The sequence below is a fragment of the Micromys minutus genome (assembly GCF_963924665.1).
Source record: "Micromys minutus genome assembly, chromosome: 24".
Classification (NCBI taxonomy): domain Eukaryota; kingdom Metazoa; phylum Chordata; class Mammalia; order Rodentia; family Muridae; genus Micromys; species Micromys minutus.
The window spans coordinates 35,059,918-35,067,807 of record NC_137959.1 but is presented as its reverse complement, the minus strand read 5'-3'; the positions used below and the strand labels follow the sequence as shown (position 1 = coordinate 35,067,807).

General features: G+C 39.3%; 1 pseudogene across 1 annotated transcript; it reads right to left on the bottom strand.

The window, feature by feature from the left end:
* Positions 1 to 6,731: 6,731 nt before the first annotated feature.
* LOC308436410 (small ribosomal subunit protein eS6-like) lies at positions 6,732 to 7,371 on the bottom strand (annotated as a pseudogene). Its single transcript has one exon. The product of its transcript is annotated as a small ribosomal subunit protein eS6-like (transcript).
* Positions 7,372 to 7,890: the final 519 nt, after the last annotated feature.

Genomic DNA, 7,890 nt, shown 5'->3' with positions numbered 1-7,890 from the left:
CAAGAGATGGGGAGAAAAATGAAAAGGAACAGAGAACATTCACAGATTTTGAGGACTTCAAAAAAGAAACAATTTTTAAGTCAACAAATGTAAAGGGAGAGACAGAGCACACAACATTTTCAAAAAGTAAATAATAAAATATTTCCAAGTTCAAGAAAGTTATCAATGTTTCAGCATAGAGAAGTCAAAAATCTCTAAATATATTCAATCCAAAAAGGGGGGGGGGGGGGAACTGCACCAAAATATGTTGTAATCAAACAACCAAGAATTTAAAATAAAAAGATGTCTCAAAACCATCAAAGAGAAATTAAAAATGATATATAGCAGAACTTTATTTAGTAAAATGAGCAACCATTTTCTCAGCAGAAACTTTTAAGTCCAGGAAGGAGAGGTATAATGTAGTCAAATCCTAAAGCAGGAAAGATTCAAATCGGGATTACAATACCTAGCAAGACTGTCTCAATAACAAGGAAAACAAAGATTTCCCAAGCATCAGCTGAGAGAGTTAATAACCATTAGGCTATCTTTACAAGCCTGCCTTAAGATGAAAGAAAAGGGGACTAGTTAATATAAAGCATCTAAAAGTATAAAACCCATTGTTAAATGGGTCAATTTCAGAATACTCTACCACTGTAATCATAATATGTAAATAAAATGATTTTAGTTTGAAGATTCAGTTACGAAACATAAAAAGTAACAGTTAAAATAATTTGTTGAAGAATATGCACATCTTAGTTAGGGATACTACAATTTTTTTTTAGAAATGGCCAAAAGCAACGTGGGAAGTAAAGGGTTTATATGGCTTACTTTTCCACATCACTGTTCATCATCAGAGGAAGTCCGGACAGGAACCTAGAGGCAGGAGCTGATGCAGCTGATCCATGACAAAGTGATGGTTATTGGTTTGTGCTTCATGGCTTACTCAGCCTACATTCTTATAGAACCCAAAACCATGAGCCCAGGGGTGACACCACCTAAAATAAGCTGGGATGTCCCCCATCAGTCAATAATTAAGAAGATCCCCTACAGATTTGCAAAGATCTCAAACTTATAGAGGCATTTTCTCAACTAAGGCTTTTTTTCTCTCTGATGACTCTTTTTATCGAGTTGATATAAGACCAACCAGAAGAAATAACCCTTTGTCAATTTAACACACAAAACCACAAAATCACTGTTAAGCTACAACCTTTTCTTTTTCATCCCCAAGAACAAACATTAATATGAGCATCACAATATAAAATATTCCAAGTCTTAAAAGTGCCATAGTCTTTACAAATTCAAACACCTTAATTTGGTCTATTTAAAATTTTAAAGTCTCTTCTAAAATCTAAAATCTCTTTTGAAATTTAGCTCTCAAATGTGGGATTCTATAAAATCAAAACTAAACACTTTATTATTCCGAGAGGGAAGAACAGGAGTGCAGTCACAATCATATTAGAGCAACACCAAGCTCCAAACTGCATAAATGATTAAGCATCCAAGGTATGGGATCCCACTCAATCTTCTGGGCTCCTCCAAAGAGTCACTTCTCTGGCTCCACCCTCTTCAGCACACACAGTTTGTCTTTTAAGCTCCACCTGGCTTCACTCCACAGCTTTTGCTGTTACTGGTAGCCATCCCATGGTACTAGAATCTCCAAAGTGCTGGTGTCTTCCACTGAACTGGACTGCACTTGCAACAATAGCCTCTGATAGTCTTTCTTTTTAGTGCTAAGCTCCTACAATGGGTTTATTAGAATAGCTTACAGGATGTGGTCCAACTAGTTTAACAATGGCTGTCTACTGATAGAAGATCCAAGAATCCAGTAGCAGTTCAGTTGAGGAAGCTGGATGCCTCAGCTGGTCTTCAATCTATGCTGAAATCAGAAAGAAGTAGGCTCTAATGCCGGTGATGGGATGGACTTTCTAGAGATTGACAGCAAGTAGGCAGAGAGAAAGAGCTTCCTTCCTCCACGTCCTTTATTTAGGCTGACAGATAAAAGGTGTATTTTCCTACTTCCAAAGACCTGGATGAAAGGTGTATCTTCTTTCCATCTCAATTAGATGGGAAGATCCAGATTAGTGTGGGGTTTCCCACTTCAAATGGTTTAATTAAGAAAATCCCTCACATGTATGCCCCCATCGTTTGGGTTTTTGTTAATTCCAGACATAGTCAAGCTGACAACCAAGAATTACAGTGCAATATATATCATGACATCAAAACCATGAAATGTGTGTCTTAGTTAGGGTTTTATTGCTGTGAATAGACACCATGACCAAGGCAAGTCTTATAAAGAACAACATTAAATGGGACTGGCTCACAGGTTCAGAGGTTCAGTTCACTATCATCCAGGTAAGAGCATGACAGCATCCAGGCGGGCATGGTGCAGGAGGAGCTGAGGGTTCTACATCTTTATCCAAAGAAAGCCAGGAACAGACTGGGCATCCTCAGGCAGCTAGGATGAGGGTCTCCAAGCTCACCCCCAGAGTGACACACTTCCTCCAACAAGGCCACATCTTTTAATAGAACCACTCCCTGGGCCAAGCATATGCAAACCATTACAATGTGTGTCCATGGTTATGGTATATTTACACAAAAGTTATCAGCTAGATCATGCCTGTAACTCAAGACCTTAAGAAAGATTGACTTGGGTTCGAGGCATCCTGGGCTACCTAGTGAGTTTTAAGTGAATTGGAAATACAAATTAAAAATCTTCCCTTTTAAAAAGTTGCCAGCCTAAAATTACTGGTTATGAAGTGGGAAGTGCTTGCCCTCTACCCGGTACTTAAGAAAAGAGCAACAAAGCCAAAAGAGAAGGAAAAAAAAAGTTGAAAGGTAATCTGAAATTTGGTCCAGAGGCTCTGCTCTCTCCTCTGACAGCCATCTTCGGAAGTGGGAAAGGGGAGACTCTGGGGCTCAGTAACAGTAAGTGACAAGACCCTAATAACTGCTGTAAAGGGGGTTATTGAGGAGGAGCTATCACGTGATCCAGTACTCAGGCTGAGACACGGCAACACTATGGTTGATGTGGACTCTTCAAAGGAAGAAGTATATGGCAATGAAAGTCATTTTAAAATGATAGTGAGACAGCACTGGATGAATTCCAGTGGCTGAAATCAGCTCAGAAGTTCAGGCCCAAATGTTCCACAGAGAGAAATGGCTGTCTGGTGGCTAGATGACTTTAGAATATATAAAGTGTGGTGGAATTGTTGCTTTTCTATTACTGTGATCAGAGCATCATGGCCAAGGCAACTTATGAAATAAAGCCTTTAATTGAGATTCAATTGGGCTTACAGTTTTAGAGGGTGAGAGTTCATAATGCCTGAGCAAAGGCATTATGGCAGGGACAGCCATAAACCACAGGCAAGAGGCAAAGAAGGCTAACTATAAATGGCACCAGTTTCTGAAATCTCAGAGCCCACCATCAGTGACTGATTTCCTCCAGCAACTGTCACCAACTAGGGACTGAGTATTAAAACTCCTGAAACTTACAACGGACATTTCATTCAAATGCCACATTCTATTCCCCAGCCTTTGCCTTTATAGCCCCTTAGCAAATGCCATTTGTCCAAGTTCCAAAGTTTCCATAATCTTTCACAGACTCAATAGTGTTTAAAAGTCCAAAAATCTCTTTTGAGACTCAAAGCAATCTCTTAATTGTAAACACCTGTAAAAATCAAAAGGCAACTGCATAATTCCAACATACAGTGGCAAATAATACACAGTGCTGTTTCCAAAAGGGACAAATAGGGACACAGTGAGGAAAGGCTGGGCCAAACTAAGACCCAGCAAAGAGAACTCCAAATCCTGTAGCTCTAGGTCAAAGCATTTTAATTCTCACTGTCCTTTCAGCTTTTCTGTCCACAAGATATTTCTGAGCTCTCTTACACCAATTCCACTCTTCCAATACAAGCTTTGGATGCAGTATTAAGCTTGCCAATGTCCTTTTCCCTTCCAAACTGTAAATTCCCGATTTATTTCTGCCCTAGTTACTCTTTTTCACTGCAGACATGAATAGGAGTGACAAATAATCACACAAAAGAGTCAATACTGGGCTGTCTTGAAATCTCCTTTGTCCAAGAAAGGAGTCCATTACTTTTGTTTGTTTGTTTTTTGGTTGGCTGGTTGGTTCATTGGTATTTTGGAGTTTTCAAGACAAGGTTTCCCTGTGTAGCCCTGGTTGCCCTAGAACTCACTCTGTAGACCAAGCTGGTCTCAAATTCATGCAGATCCACCTCCCTCTGCTTCCAGAGTACTGGGATTGAAGGCATGAACCACCACTGCCAGCTACTTCTTTCATTTTTGAGGTTACATTTAATTACATCATTTACTCCTCCCCTTCCTCCAAACCTTCTAATAAACCCCTCTTCACTTCTTCAAATTCATAGCCTCTTTTACATTAACTATTGTTATATACATATATGCATATATACAAACATATACAAATACATAATGTTCAATATAACCTGCTCAATCTGCATAATGTTACTTATATGTATGTTTTTCAGGGTTGACTATTTTGTACTGGATAACCACTTAGAGTGCTTTTTTCTAGAGAAGACTATTTCTATCACTTTAAGCATTACTAAATCACCTCTAGTTTTGTGTAGGATTGAGGACTACACTTTGGCATGCCCGCTGTTGTCCTTAAGCAGTCATTTTGGTGAGACTTCATGGGTATAGCTCCTGGCATCTCTAGGAGACACAATCTCACAGAGAACTTCCTGATCCTCTAGTTCTTATAATCTTTCCACACCCTATTCTGCAATGGTCCCTGACCCTTAGTTGCAGGGGTTGTTTTGTAGATGTATCCATTGGGTCTAGACTCCACAACTATGCATTTTCAAAGGCTTTGGTTTTCTGTAATGGGCTCTATTTTTTTTTTTTTTTTTTTTTTTTTTTTGAAGATATTTCCTTGATGGCTACACTTAGTTGAGGGTAGGAGGAAGAATATTTAGAATGTAGTTGGGGATTGTGCTGGTTTAGTAAAGTGGTGGCTATAGGTTCTTCTCCAAGATCTATGATTTCTTACTCCTGAGTATTGGCTAGGTTTCCAGTACCAGGCATACGTTCCTTCTTGTTAAGAGCTGTTGGTTATCACCATGGTACGCATGCCACTACTTCTCCATAGAGTTAGAGCTCCATACTTTTCAATTTAGCATTGGGTACTTCCTTAGGACAAGGGCAGGAAACAGCCACATCCTTTGCACATACATCACAAGAACAGTCTCCAGCCTAGTTTCTAATATTGTTTCCTTCTGAAACCGCTTAAAATGGCCCTCCATAGGCCATAAAGTCCTCAGTACTACAGTCTTCCAAGTTCCTGAGGAAGAGACAGAAGATGGAAGACAGAAGGAAAGAAGATTTCAAAAAACACTATGGTGATAACATCCTAATGCAAAAAGAAAATAGTTTCATTTCTTTTTTCCTTTGTTTTTTGTTTGTTTATTTTGGTTGGTTGGTTTTGTTTTTGAAGCATGATCTTTCTAAGTGCCCTGACTATCCTAGAACTTACCCTGTAGACCAAGCTGTCCTCAAATCACAGGTATCTGCCTACCTCTGCCTCCCCAGTGCTGGGATTAAAGGTGTGTGCCACCACATCACAACCAGCTCATGTTTTTATTTCTAGGAAATTTCTAGAAAAAGAAAATCTATACAGAAAGAACAGATTCTTGTTTGCCTGAGGCTCCAGTAAGGAGTGAATTGACTCTAGGTAGACATAAGGAAGATTTTTCTAAGAGACTAAAATAATGGATTATGTTGTTACCAGAAAAGGTCTGTAAGTTTATTGAGATTTTCATACACTTAAATGCATGGTATATAATTTATGTTGATAATGATTTTAGAATATTATAAATATTTATGTAGGGATTTGCCAATACAGGCATATCTTCTTCACAGCCTGAGTTACATTACAGACTCCCTAAGTATGCCAAGCTTCAGCAAGTAGATTTTAAGCCTTATAAAATGTTGAGGCATGAGGCCCATGCTTAAAGGCTGACTCCAGGGGAGTAGATACAGGGAGGGAAAAATAATTAATTAGATACTGAATCATAATCACTGCTGAACTTCCATGTTAGGGAATACTGGCCCATCTTGAGAAATAATACCAATGACAGAAAAAGCTGCCAAGCTAAGATGACAGAACAAAATCACAGAAGAGGATTTTTACAAACATTCTGACAGTGATCAGAAGCACTTCTGTTCCATTTGGGTATGCTGATAAACATTTTCAGTCCCTTTCAATAGAAGTATCAATTAGGTCCACATTAGAGAATTTGCTAGAAGTCCCTCTTTGCCTTGGACATTCACCAGGCAAAATTCTGGCTATTTTGTTGGTAGCTTATGCTGAAAGTATAAATTAGGTTTGATTGAATAACACTAAATTGGTAAGCACAGTTTACCACCTTCAAAATTATATTTAGCCTTCTGACTATGTCCCTAGATCAAATTACCTTTAGGACACATTACATTTGTATGTTATTATGAATGGCTTGTGAATCAGAAGCAACACCTATTCATAACAGAAAGCTAGACAAAACACGGAAACCAAGCTATAGAGGATGTCTCTCTTATTCCAGGAACCACTATAACCTTTTCTGTTCATCCAAAGGGTATTGAAATTGGGTTAATGCTTAGAGACCAACAGTCTATGTTTATTCTTTTTTTTCAATGTCTGATTATTTATTTGTTCCTCTTAAAGACTTATTTTTGACTGGATTTTGAAGTGGATGCTCTCGTCTCTTGGCAATCTATTCCTGGCGCTTTTCTTTGGCTTCCTTCGTTCTCTTGGCCAGAAGTTTATTGTATTCTGCAGCCTCCTCCTTGTTTTTCTCGGTGCGTTGTTTCTTCAGAGCGATACATTGGCGTTTGTGTTGCAGGACACATGGAGTAACAAGATGTTGGATCTCGGATGCTTTGGTTCCGGGCTTCTTACCTCCTTTGTTTAAGGGCTTCCTGACAACATAATGGAGGACATCATCTTTGGAGACTTTAAAAAGCTTTCCGATTCTACTAGTTCTTTTAGGTCCCAACGAGGCACAGTGGAATATCCTTTTTTTTTTTTTAAATAACCACGTTGAGAACACTCAGATTGGCATCTACAATGCATCCACGAACAGACTGGCACTTCCCCTCTCCAGTTCTCCTCAGTCTATAACTTAACAGCAAACACACTCTGCCGTGGGTCAAAACACCTTGCTTCATGGGAAAACCTTGTTTGTCAGTCCCACTGCTGATCCGGACCACATAACCCTTCCTCTCTTCACTAAGACCATCAGCAGCTAATTCTGTGTCCATGAGCTTCTCATAGAACATACGAAGCTTGTGTTCGTCATCCACTTCAATGAGTTTCTGACAGCCAGTGGCAGGGAAGGAAACACTGAGTTGCATCTTGACACAGTTGACTGCCTAGGAGGCATCACAGAAAAGCGCACCTATGTTTATTCAAAAAGCCAGCTCTTTAAACCAAAAGATTTTACTTAGAGTCTCTGTTTCTCCATATTTTAATCTTAATGTTTTCCTTTATACCAATCAATTGGATTATATTAATTAAAATTAATTAGACTGTCTTAGGGTTTCATTGCTGTGAAGAGACACCATGACCATGGCAACTCTTACAAAACATTTAACTGGAGTTGGTTTACAGTTTCAGAAGTCCAGTTCATTATGATCATTATGGGGATTGGGGCAGCTTGCAGGCAGACATGGAGCTGACAGCTCTACATATTGACTTGAAGGCAGGCAAAAGAGACTCTTCTGTAGATAGCTAGGAGGAAGCTCTCTTCCAAACTGGGTGGAGCCTGAGCATAGGAACCTCAAAGCCCACCCTAACAAAGACATACATCCTCCAGCAAGGCCACACCTACTCGAGCATTTGCCGCCCCTCCTAATAGTGCTGCTTCCCATGGA